General features: G+C 39.3%; 1 protein-coding gene across 2 annotated transcripts in view; it reads left to right on the top strand.

The window, feature by feature from the left end:
- Positions 1–12,590, top strand: part of LOC115761214 (protein roadkill) — a 52,440-nt gene that overhangs the window by 18,830 nt on the left and 21,020 nt on the right. The window contains exon 1 of one of the 2 annotated variants that reach the window (XM_030702903.1): positions 5,584–5,599. The exons of the other annotated variant lie outside the window; for it this stretch is intronic. The gene's annotated coding sequence lies outside the window, so the exon portion shown is untranslated. Of the gene's footprint in view, positions 1–5,583; positions 5,600–12,590 lie in introns of those variants that run through there. 2 annotated transcript variants of the gene reach the window in all.

Raw genomic sequence — 12,590 nt, 5'->3', positions numbered from 1 at the left:
GAACATTGTTCGAATTAGTGAGACTTAACTCCATTGTTTTGATTGTTAATTTTCTTTTTCATTGATATGATGAAACAATGAGAATGAAACAGCAAGTCAAGCTAGCGGCTATGCCTATGGCTTGAAACGTTTGGAATGGAATTGAATTAGTTCGATTTAAATCGAGTTGCTTTTCTAGAGATTTTGCTGCCTTCTTTCGTATCATGCCACAATTATCTCGCAAAAATATGCAAATTTTCGGCACTTAAAGTTCACCATGATTTTATTGTTGGCCGCCGCCGCTTTCGTGTACAAAATTCTCTCTTCTGCTCAAGGCCAGCGGTAAAAGAACCCGCTTGGCCTCGGGCTATACCAAAATGCTGCTGCCCAAAAATCGCCCTAAACCTTGAGAGCTCATCGCACGTTTAATGCCCCGAACGGTCATTCAGACTGATAGGCAAACATATACAGATATATATATATATATATATATATATATATATATATATATATGTTTGACAGACGTTGGCTTCTAACGTTCATAATTACTGGGCACACAGACACGCAGCTCGTTCATTATGCCGTCGAAATTATGACAAATTTCAATAAGGCCAGCAAAATACGTCGGCGAGCTGAGAGTCAAATAAGTTCAAATAGTCCGCCCATTTAAATAAACAAAGCAAAACGTGAGCCAAAAAGTCAGAGAGAAGACGCGTTAAACGAACGAAAACTACGGCCCGTCTTTTGGGCATGCCCCATACACACGCATCCACACACACTCAGATTCTCTGTCAAACATTGCCCGAAACCGAAACCAAAAACCCGAAAAGCCCGAAGCGTACGGCATTTGAAACTTATGATGGGTTCAGGGTCAGAAACAACCTGAGTTCGTGAATACAATGAAAAAGCACAAAGAATTTCGGCACTTCAATGTTTTTGGCGCACTATAAGAACAAAAAAAATATCCACCTTCAGGTAGAATACAATTATAGATCTATATAGAATTTGAAGAAGACTGCAGCAATACATAAACCTTTGTACTTATATATTTACATAGATTTCAAGTCTAGAGTTTGAACAACTTGCCAAAGTAAATACTCGAAAAAGTTAAACGAGCTGCAGGGCTTTTACAAATTTTAATGCCTTCGCCTATTTCTAACACTTGGGTGACAAATTATGAAGAATTTCTAAAAATATCTCAAAACGGGCAATTCTTATGCGAAAAAATTGCGAGCAACTGACAAAATGTTTGCTTTAAAGCTGTGAGCGAAAAATAGCGTCTTACAACACTTGAAAAAAAGTCACTTCAAGTTCAAAGAGTTCTGTAAAGTGTTTGGTTATTTAAATACAAATTACTTATACTAATTGTTTATTATACATAAAAGAAAAAGACAAATATTTATTTTATTTGGAAATTTGATAATCTAAGCGAACTCGCAGAACTAATTAAAACACGTTCCAACACTAAATTGGTATTTTTACAACACTTAGAAGAAATGCACGCTCTGAGGCAAGTCTGAGCATTTTCATCTGCAAACTATTTCAATGCTGACATGTATTTTCTTTGATGCCGTGCAGATTCTCATTTTCTTAACTGTTCCGCTCACCCCTGAAAAATAACTTGCAAGGTTGCCTGCAATGGCAATGATAACAGCTTTTTGTTGTAGTTGTGATTGCTGCACTTACTCGGCGATGTTTTCCGCGATTTGTGGCATGCTCGCGGCCAGGGCGCTTCCTCAATTCCGGCTGCATGCTCTGCCCATGTGAAGGGTTTTATAATTTTGTCATCAAATCTGTGTAGACCTATTCGATGCCATAAGTAATTGCCATTAGGCAATTATTACTAATCCCACAGTTTTAAATATTCAAAGATGGCCAAATCTCGGAAAGAGTTCATAAAATGGAGATCCTACTTCTAGGCTGTGTTATTTGACTTTTGGAAGGAAAACTTTGCGGTGCTTAGGTAAATCAAATAAAAGCGGATTAGCAATTTGGTTCAAGAAGCGGCACTTTTGCCATTCACAAAGGACACTTGCGGATGGAATCGCAGAATGTGTAGTATGTGAATGTAATGTAACATTTTTTGAGCAGAGAGGAATCAGCCTATAAGTTGTACTTATGAGTTCTACCAAGAAGCTTGCTCACAAGTCAAATTAAATCAACCTCTCCACAAGCCAATTGTCTAAAAGGGTATTTAATATCCGTTGTGCCTGAGGTAGACGTGCTTTCTTGAACATAGTTTAACGTGTTTTCACGTGGCTGAGCGACCCGTTTGGATTGTGGGGCTGGGTTCCGGCCCCACTTTAGGCTCGACCTTAGTTCTTTAGCATTTAGGTTGATCTTTCGGTTTGCTGAGATGCCGCAGACCCAATTAGGGCACATAATGAACGCCAAATTGTGGCCCGTTTTGTAATTTGCAGGCGCCCTTTGCATGAAACCTTAAATGTAGCCTGTTCTTTTTATACGTTTTTTTTTGTCGGTATCTGTGTCTGCATCTGTATGTTTGACCTACTTCTGGCAGTTGTAAAAATTCAATAACAAAAACGGAAAATTAACTGAAAAAGAGTCGCAAGAGCCAGAGTCGGAGCATTGATAAGACACCCAAAGCGAAACTGAACCAAGGCCTGCAGCTCGGCACGATTTCTACTTTGGATGCCCTTCGTTTGGCACAGCTCGCAGAAACAGAAACAGAAACCAAAACCCAAGAGTTGAGAGCCAAGGAGGAGACACGCTACGGATTGCACCCATTTCCATGCCATTTCCCATTAACGTGGTCGCATATTCGAAACGTGAGTGGCCCCCTCCTCCCCTCCTCCAGCCCGCCTCCCTCCTCCCTCGGATGAGAAGAAGCGACCGTCGATGACACCAGCGATGCGTGTGCGTACGTGATGCAATCAAAATGTTATTAATAACGCAATAAAGTAACCATAATTTCGAACATTAAAATGCACACATTTTGCGGTACGTGCCGCCATAAAAAAAGGCCAAACCGTAACCGAAAATCCAACAGAGCCAACAACATTTAAACCTAAACTTGGCTAAAGACACAGAAAAGAAAGAAGCACTGTGGCTTAATGTCATGTTCAAGTTTATGGCAACAATTTTCGCCTACAGTAGTTGCAACACGCTGCCAGCCCACTAAATGCCACGCCCCATAATCCCATGTTGTGTACTAGGTTGTTATATTGAATGTACTTGAGTATAGAATCAATCTAGAAGTCTGAGCATGATAAAAATAGCATTAGGTTTTTAAATTGGTTACGTTTTGAAAAGGTAATGACAGTTGAAAGTTTCGAAAGGGTTTAAAGTCTGGGAAGGGAGTTTGAAAAAGTTACGGGAGTAAACTAACCCAAAAGAGTTTAAGTTCAGGCATTGATATTAAAATAAACGAAACACACAAATGCATTAGACAATTCGATAAAAGCATCGGAAGTGTTGGAAAACAAGAAAACTAAAACAAAAATCGAGGCGCGAGCTTCAATTGACTGTGTATCTAAGAGATACACGTTTCGGAGAAGGGGAGAGGGAGGGGGTAGAGAGATATCGAAAAGCGGCAACAAAAAGTAAAACGAAATTTGTTTAAAGGAGAAATTATTAAAAACGTGGGCTCCAGCGACTCTGTAAATTGTGGCGTTGCGATATCACCAAAACCCAAACCAAGATACATTTACTCCTACAGCAACAACAAAAACAACAACAATAGCAACAACAAAGCTCAATTGAGCTCGAGTTATATTTATGACAGTTGTCCGTAGTTGTTGTTGTTGTTGTTGTTGCTTTAAGTTTCGCTGTTGCTTTCCCATTTGCATGCTGAAAATTGTGACAGTCGCTTGGTCGGCAAATGCAAATTTGTGCAGCGATGCGTTTTGGCAGCGTTTAAAGTCGCGCGCGTGAAAGTCGCGCTCAGCGACCAGCAGCTGCGCTGCCAAAAAAAAAAAAAAAAGAGCTGGCCAACATTTTGCAACCAACAGAGAATTGTGAAGCTGGCAATTGCTAAAGTTGGGTCAAGATCTCTTTGACAAATATACATATAATAGTTTATACGACGACCCCCGATTCTTGCTAGAAAACTATGTGATATATAAAGTTGTGTAAGCTTTGGCTCATATGCGAGGTGCTTGATAGATCTCGCAAAAGCCAAGTTTCCGTAATCATATCGGAGTAAATGTACTTCTGGATATCTACCGAAAGCTTTTCTATAGCTTAGCTAACGCTTTCCATACACACATTTTACCTCTGCAGTTGTTGCCAAGCGGCGCAGAAATCATTTTCAAATTGTGATTGTTGTTTTTGTTGTTTTTGTTGTTGTTGTTATTTGTTGCTGTGCGGCCATTGCCGTGAAATTTGTGTGAATCAAAGCGACATTAACAACAAAAACGACGTGAATAGCACTTGACAAGGTAAAGCGAGCCGGCTTTTCACATCGAGCTCTGCAAAATATGCCTATATTAAGGGGGGTGGGCAGTGGAGCGGGGGGCTGGCCGTGAAACTAGCAGAGGCAGCGGCAGAGGCTGTTAGAGATAGCCTCAGCATCAGCATCACATGGGCATTGCCTTCAGCTCGGCAATGGACAAATATGCGTGCCTTTTGTATTTATTTATTGTTTCAGCTCGCAAGCTGTTTGATATTTGTGCTCGGCAACGAGCCGAAGAGCTGGCTCATTGCCAGCAGCAGCAGCAGCAGCTGGGCGTGGCTTCCTGAGGTTGACCCAAACATGGGATCACATGGAGCAGACATTTCTGCCCAAGCAATAGGCCCAGTTCCAGGGCATGTCCCATGTCAACTCTTGACGTGACGACCCGTTGCCAGTTTGATTTATGGCCAGATTAATCACAGCTAAACTCACACACAACACTCACACACACTCACATGTTAACACGAACTTTTTGGAGACCTTATAAAGGTTTCGAAATGTATTTCGAGCTTTGTTTCAATTTCACTTTGTCGTACAATATTTATAGCTGCCCGAGAGAAGAAATGTGTTTGATTTTTCAACATTTTGTATTTCGTATAAAGAGCATCAAAATTGAATGATGGACAATGCTCCTTTTGACGGATTTATCGCTTGTTCAGAGATATTAGGCAGCATTTCCAGCGGCTGGGCTTACAAGATCTATTTTATAGATCGTTAAGATCAGCAACGAGGAGAGAGGCAGAGGGGCATGGCATGCCTTTAATCCCCTTTTGGTGTTTTGGGCATTGTTCAATTGGCCACAAAAGGGAGATTTTTATAACCTGAACAATACCCTGAAAATGCGTAAAGATTGTATAATAGTTTTGGGCAAATGTATCTAAAAGAAGAAGCAAATCCTTTAAACAGCGTATCATGAAGTTAAAATTCAGTTACATTAGCTGTAGAGTTAGCTGGGCTTAGGGTATCTCCCACACAGGCACGCCCGACTATAGCATTTGTTTCTGCGCGACGTGCTTCGCATTAGTGTAGCTTTCAGATCTTATTTCTTTTTTGTTTGTAATTGTAATTGTAAAGTGTAATTAATTAATGTTTTCCCTTCTTCTTTACAGGTTTGTAAAAAGAAAAAAATACCTTTTAAGGCTTTCACGTAAAGCCCACTTAAAAGGCAGCTGAAATTGTTGGCCAAAATACCGAACGCTTCTGCGCGTGAGTAATTATAATTTATTTAAATTGATTAAACAACTTGAAAACTTGATCAGCTCCAAATCGAAACGATCCGATCCGATGCGATCGACCCATTTAAGAGGCTGTTGCAATTATTCATTTAAATCGACACCAAAGAAAATAAACCCAAAACCCAACCAAACCAGTTCTTTTCCTGTCGATAAAAATATTTTGACAAATTCTTAACAAATATTTGATACCCTACAATTGTCACGGGGCGTAGCCAAGAGCCCAACCGCATCTGTTTCGTATTTTATATAATTGAACATCTCGATGATATCATGCTTCCGGTTTCGGATCAATTCAAACTCGATTCAAAACTGGTTGAAACACTTGTAAATTAGGTTTGCCTTTAAAATAGAAAATATGATGAACAAGTTTAGATAAGTTTAGATAGATTGGGAACTGTTGAAACAATTGCTGGGTATCTCTTAGTCGTTCAATTAACATTTGTTTGCCTTTAAAATACAAAATATGATGAAATTGTATTTGTAGATGCGAACAAGTTAGACATTAGATGAATAACTTTGAAGCTGTAAGCAATTACTGAAATTACTGAGTATCTCTTAGTCGTTCACGTAATATAACACGTAATATATTAAATATGATGAAATGATTTATATAAATGCGAACAAGTTAGACATTAGATGGATGGTTTTTCAGGTTTAAAAAATTGCTGAGTATCTCTTAGTCGTTCAATCGAATTAATTGTGTTCGCCGCGTGCGTGCCCCAAATACCAGTGACGGCTGTGAGAGGGGCGTGTGAAATGTGAAAAGTAAGGGGTTGGGGGGAGGGGGGGATAGCTGGGCGATTGGGCTGGGTCAGTAATGAAGTGGAGTAGGCGATAGCGCCATCTATTGACCAACTGCTACACTTAAAATGAGGTCACTCCAACAAAAAAAAAACGCGCCTCTAATTTGGCTGCGTTTTGCCGGCGTTTTAAGCCGCGGTCAACTTTTTAATTGCGGATGCGCAGACTTTCGATTTCGTTTCATTGTTATTGTTGTTGCTATTGTTGTTACTTTTGTTGTTGGTATTGTTGCTGTTGAGGCCTACGCTCTGCGGCGGCAGCAGCAGCGGCAGCTTCATGAAGCGTCGAGTTTTGCGGCTTTCCAAAAAAATGAAAAAAAAAAAAAACAATTTCAAAAAAGTTGCTGCACAGTTTCACTTGAGGGAAATCGCAGCTCCCGGTGTCGCGACTTCGTTGTGGCTATGACATAACAGACGACGCTGCCGCTGCCGACGTCGACTGCAGCGTTGACTGCGACTGTGGAAAGTTGAACGCAAATTGTCGCGCTTGGCTTTTGCTTGAATTTTCAACTTTTGCAACTGCCTCCAATTGATGTGAAAAGTGATTTTCGGCCGACCCAAAAAATTATGTTACCATTTGAATTGTGCAATCCGAATTTGAAAGTATCTGTTAGATACTTATTGGAGCACAGATTAGATGGCGGCAGCTTTCATTCAAATGAGGCGCTAACGATGTGATTGTGAGTAGCCTAATCACAGATGATAATAATAATCACTTAATTTGAACTCTAATTGGTGGCCCGGGCCTTTGGGGGGCATTCACTTAATGACTTTCTCAACAGCGTGAAAAACGAAAGGTGATCTCCTTTTTTTTTTCTTTCGTCTTTTCTCTTTCATTGAACTTATGCAAAACAATGAGCGCTTTTTGTCCAGCTCTCCCCTCGGTTGCCCTCGGCTACAGAAATTTGAATTCCAATTGTAAAAGTTCATTTTCATTTGCTCGTTGTGCTCGGCTTAACGGCGGGGGAATTGGAAAGGTAAAGATAAAGGTCTGGACCTGGAGAAACACACGCAACATTTACCAAAGCTGGAAGCTTTAGTAGGTGGCGGGGGTGTAATACATGGATTGCATGCCTCTTGGAATCATGGATATGCATATTTCTTACCCAACTGTTACTAATGTGAATCATAGTGTTTTGCTTGTGGCACGCATAACAGCTAACTATTTTGTATGACAGTATAACAGGTTAGGTTTAGTATAAAAGTATAATAGGCTATGCACAGTATAACAGTATTTAGACAACATAACAGGTTAGTTATAGTATAACAGTATATATACTGTATAACAGTCAGGCAAAACAATTGGCTTTCTTGTTAAGTCGTGCATGTCACAGCCAGTTCTATAATGTATAACAGATGGCTTATAAAAAAAGTACCCATTTAATCTTTACTAATGAGCAACCATATAACATTACATTTCCGTTTAGATGCATATAACAGCATTTCACATTGAGCGTAAAGAAAATTTGGCATTAAGGTAGAATGGATTGATTTATTTACTTCAAGCCTCTTATAGAACAGTTGACATTTAAAAAAAAAACCGCCCATATTAAGCCCACCTGCATATAACACTTTGGGTATACTCCCATTGTGTATAACTGTTAGCGTTCATAGTTGTGTTTTAATATAAGAATTAAACCGTTCCCCATATAATAGATATATATAAAACCCATCTGCATATAACACTTACTTGGGGTACTCTTCTATTGTGTATAACAGTTGGCATTCATAGTTGTGTTCAATTGTGAATAAAAGTTGTTATATATAGTTGTTTTAATAATGAATTAAACAGTGGACATTTAAAAAAGGCTGCCCATATAAGGCCAACTGCATATAACACTTTATGTACTCTTCTATTGTGTATAACAGTTGTTATTCATAGTTGTGTTTTAATAATGAACCATCAACACGAATGCCCCCTCCCCGCTGTTCCGTTCCACTTCTGGGCTTCATTTTATTCAGCATATCCCATCTCCTCTCCATTTCAAATTCAATTTCCTTTCGTTTTGCCAATCAATTTAAATCCCGCCTGCGCATCCAGCTGGCTGGGCAAATCCAACAATGCCGGAACTATGCGCGACCCAACGCAAACACCCAAAAATAAAAGCAACAAAAAAAAGAGAAATAAAAAAAAAGATTCATGCACTTTTTACCTTTTACGGTTGCGGGGCGATTTCACTTGAATTCGTAACACCCAAAAGAGAGTTGCAAAATTTGTCGAGTTGAGATTTGTGTTAAAACAAAAGACAAAACGAAACCACCCGCGATTTTTTTTTTTTTCTGTGATTGTGATTGTGTGTACACACACGCGCACACACACACGAAATCTCACCCGCTATCACATGAGGCAAACTCTCTTTTCTGCTGCTGCTGCTGCTGCTAGCCGATTATCTACACCTTTCACCTTTCACGCCAACAACAACAACAACAACAACAGCAAGTGAAGCCACAGCTGACGTTGGCTCTGCCTTTGTTTTCATTTTGATCTCCAAATTTGCAGCCTTTCTAATTTCAATTGTGTTGTGCAATCTGAGCTTAATTGCCAAGGATTGGGCTGAATTTTCTCGCTGAGCTGGAAGCTCTGTGACATTTGTACAACAATATGTGGCAGCGCCCACGAGCTGCAGCATAGCACAAAAAATCCATGACAAATATGTATTACATAAACACACTCTCGAGGGATTTCCACACCAGCAGCTAACTGCAGCAACAACAACAACTGCAACAACAACAACTGCAACAGCTAACAAGTCAAACAGCCACACACTCCCAAACAAATACCAAAACACGCAGAGAAAAAAAAATAAAGAAAAAAATTAGTTTCACCTCTTTTTCATGCCATGCGCTTAAAAAGCGCAGCAAATTATAAACAAGCGCGACTAAGCACTGGCAACAGAGAGCAAAAGAGAGAGAGAGAGCAACAGAGGGAGAGAGAGAGAGCGAGAGAGAGAGAGAGAGAGAGAGACGGAGACGGATTGCAGCGCCCACATTTGCCGCTGCAGTTGCAGTTACAGTTGTTGTTTTTTTGGTAACTGCTTTTTGGCAACACCGAAATTTGGAATACACAAAAAAAAAAAATAAGTAAATAAATAAAAGAAAACGTCTACAACAAATGACAAAACGCAGTCAGCGTCTACGGCGACGTCGGCGTCGCTTCGTTGGGGACTATTACATAACAAGCGCGACACGTTTTTGTGCAAGCGACGACGGCAACGCGACGTCGGCAGCGACGTCGACAGCGACGTCACATGGCCAAAAAAAAGGGGGCACGACTGCGCGCCACAAACGTCGTCGGCGCAGGCGACGTAATAAGCGAAACAACAAAAACAAAACTTGGTCTTGGTTTAGTTGCCGCCGCTGATTGAACTCTAAAAATTTGGCATCGCTTAGTGGCTTTCTTTTTTGTACACATACACACATACACATTAATATCCATATATACATACATACATATACATATCTCCCTCGACAACAAACAAAAAAAAAATTTCAAAAACTGTAACTCCAGCAATTGAGAACAACATACGCAAATAACCGACTGGCAAATATCCTGTTAACTATCAAGCTCGAAGCAAAGCTGATTGATGAAATAATAGTGTCCGGCTTGTTCGAGTAATACCTAATGATTAATACTGGGTCTAAAAGGATTTATTTAATTACCTCTTAAAAATTGGTAAATTAATTTATATTCCTGTGCAAACTATCATAAAAAGGTGAATAAACGTATATACCCATAACTGTACAGGGTATATGAAAAATGGTTTTAAATACATTTCGACTGGTGCTGCCATCTTGTGGCCAACTGTTTGGCGTGCGCCTTTTGGGCCGCCCTAATTTCGCTTAATTACACACACGCACACACCCGAACAGAGACTGTCAGACACACACACACACATACAGAAGCACGCACGCACACACGCACACACACTTGAACAGAGAGATAACAGCTTTACAAGTTGTGGGTAACAGCAGCTAAGTCGCCCGCATTTATATTTCTTTAATTTTTGTGTTATGGTTATTTCTTTTTTTTTTCAGTCTTCATCTGTCTGGGCCATATATTTCTTCTGTTTCGCTCTTAATTTTTTTTCAGTTTTTTGATGTAATTCGGCTTTTTGGTTTTGTGGCACTTTTGAATTTAATTTTATGACATTTTTCGGACTACTGCCAAATGTTTGTCCGTGCAGTTTTCACTCTTTCATTTTTTTCAGAAATTTACGCTTTATTTACAATTAGTCTTCATTTGGGGCGCGCTCAGTTTTCGGATTTCGTTTTTCGGGGCCAACTCTTTCCGAATCCGAATCCGAATCTCTCAACTGGGCCTTGCCGCTGGGTTACTTGGAGCGTTTGTTTGTCTGTTCAGTTTGCGCGGTCTTATATGGTAAATACATATAATTTGGTCCCTGCCTGATTAGCAGCTCGTTTGAAAGTTTGCTTACAAAATAAGCAAATACATTTCTTTACATCTACAAATATATATATATATATATAAGTATGTTTGTCCTAACTGAAATATAGAAATAGTTCGAAATTTCCCAGCCCCATAACTCCCTCAAAACTCATGAGGTTTGACTTTTTATTCATGTTTTGATCTTTGGCATCAAAAACTGGATACAGTATTTTTGGTAAAAATTCATGTACAAATTGTACCCTCAAATATCCTAACTAGACATAAGTCAAAATTTCCCAGCCCCATAACTCCGTCAAATCTCATCCGATTTTCATAAGGTTTGGCTTTTTGATCATGGGTTGACCTCTAGATAAATCTGGCATCAAAAACTGGCAACGGTATTTTTAGTCCAAATTCATGTAAAAATTGTACCCTCAAATTACGTATATAGAGATAAGTCCAAATTTCCCAGCCCCATAACTCGGTCAAATCTCAATCGATTTTCATAAGGTTAGGCTTTCTGTTCATGGGTTGACCTCTAGATAAATCTGGCATCAAAAACTTTAGTCCAAATTCATGTAAAAATTGTACCCTCAAATTACCTATATAGACATAAGTCCAAGTTTCCCAGCCCCATAACTCGGTCAAACTCATCAGATTTTCATAAGGTTTGGCTTTTTGTACATGGTTTGACCTCTAGATAAATCTGACATCAAAAACTGGCAACAGTTGTTTTAGTCAAAATTCATGTAAAAATTGTACCCTCAAATATCCTAACTAGACATAAGTCCAAATTTCCCAGCCCCATAACTCGGTCAAATCTCATCCGATTTTCATAAGGTTTGGCTTTTTGATCATGGGTTGACCTCTAGATAAATCTGGCATCAAATTACTGGCAACGGTATTTTTAGTCCAAATTCATGTAAAAATTGTACCCTCAAATTACGTATATAGAGATAAGTCCAAATTTCCCAGCCCCATAACTCGGTCAAATCTCAATCGATTTTCATAAGGTTAGGCTTTCTGTTCATGGGTTGACCTCTAGATAAATCTGGCATCAAAAACTTTAGTCCAAATTCATGTAAAAATTGTACCCTCAAATTACCTATATAGACATAAGTCCAAATTTCCCAGCCCCATAACTCGGTCAAATCTCATCCGATTTTCATAAGGTTAGGCTTTTTGTACATGGTTTGACCTCTAGATAAATCTGGCATCAAAACCTGGCAACAGTATTTTTAGTACAAATTCATGTAAAAATTGTACCCTAAAATTTCCTATATCGACATAAGTCAAAATTTCCCAGCCCCATTACTCGGTCAAATCTCATCCGATTCTCATAAGGTTTGGCTTTTTGTACATGGTTTGAGCTCTAGATCAATTGGGCATCTAAATCTGACAACACTATTTTTGGTCAAAATTCATGTAAAAATTGTACCCTCAAATTACCTATATAGACATAAGTCCAAATTTCCCAGCCCCATAACTCGGTCAAATCTCAATCGATTTTCATAAGGTTAGGCTTTCTGTTCATGGGTTGACCTCTAGATAAATCTGGCATCAAAAACTTTAGTCCAAATTCATGTAAAAATTGTACCCTCAAATTACGTATATAGACATAAGTCCAAGTTTCCCAGCCCCATAACTCGGTCAAACTCATCAGATTTTCATAAGGTTTGGCTTTTTGTACATGGTTTGACCTCTAGATAAATCTGACATCAAAAACTGGCAACAGTTGTTTTAGTCAAAATTCATGTAAAAATTGTACCCTCAAA

Source organism: Drosophila novamexicana, unplaced genomic scaffold (assembly GCF_003285875.2).
Source record: "Drosophila novamexicana strain 15010-1031.04,08,12 unplaced genomic scaffold, DnovRS2.1 tig00000463-arrow-arrow-pilon, whole genome shotgun sequence".
NCBI lineage: Eukaryota > Metazoa > Arthropoda > Insecta > Diptera > Drosophilidae > Drosophila > Drosophila novamexicana.
The sequence above is the reverse complement of the archived record's forward strand: the minus strand, read 5'-3'. Positions and strand labels throughout refer to the sequence as shown.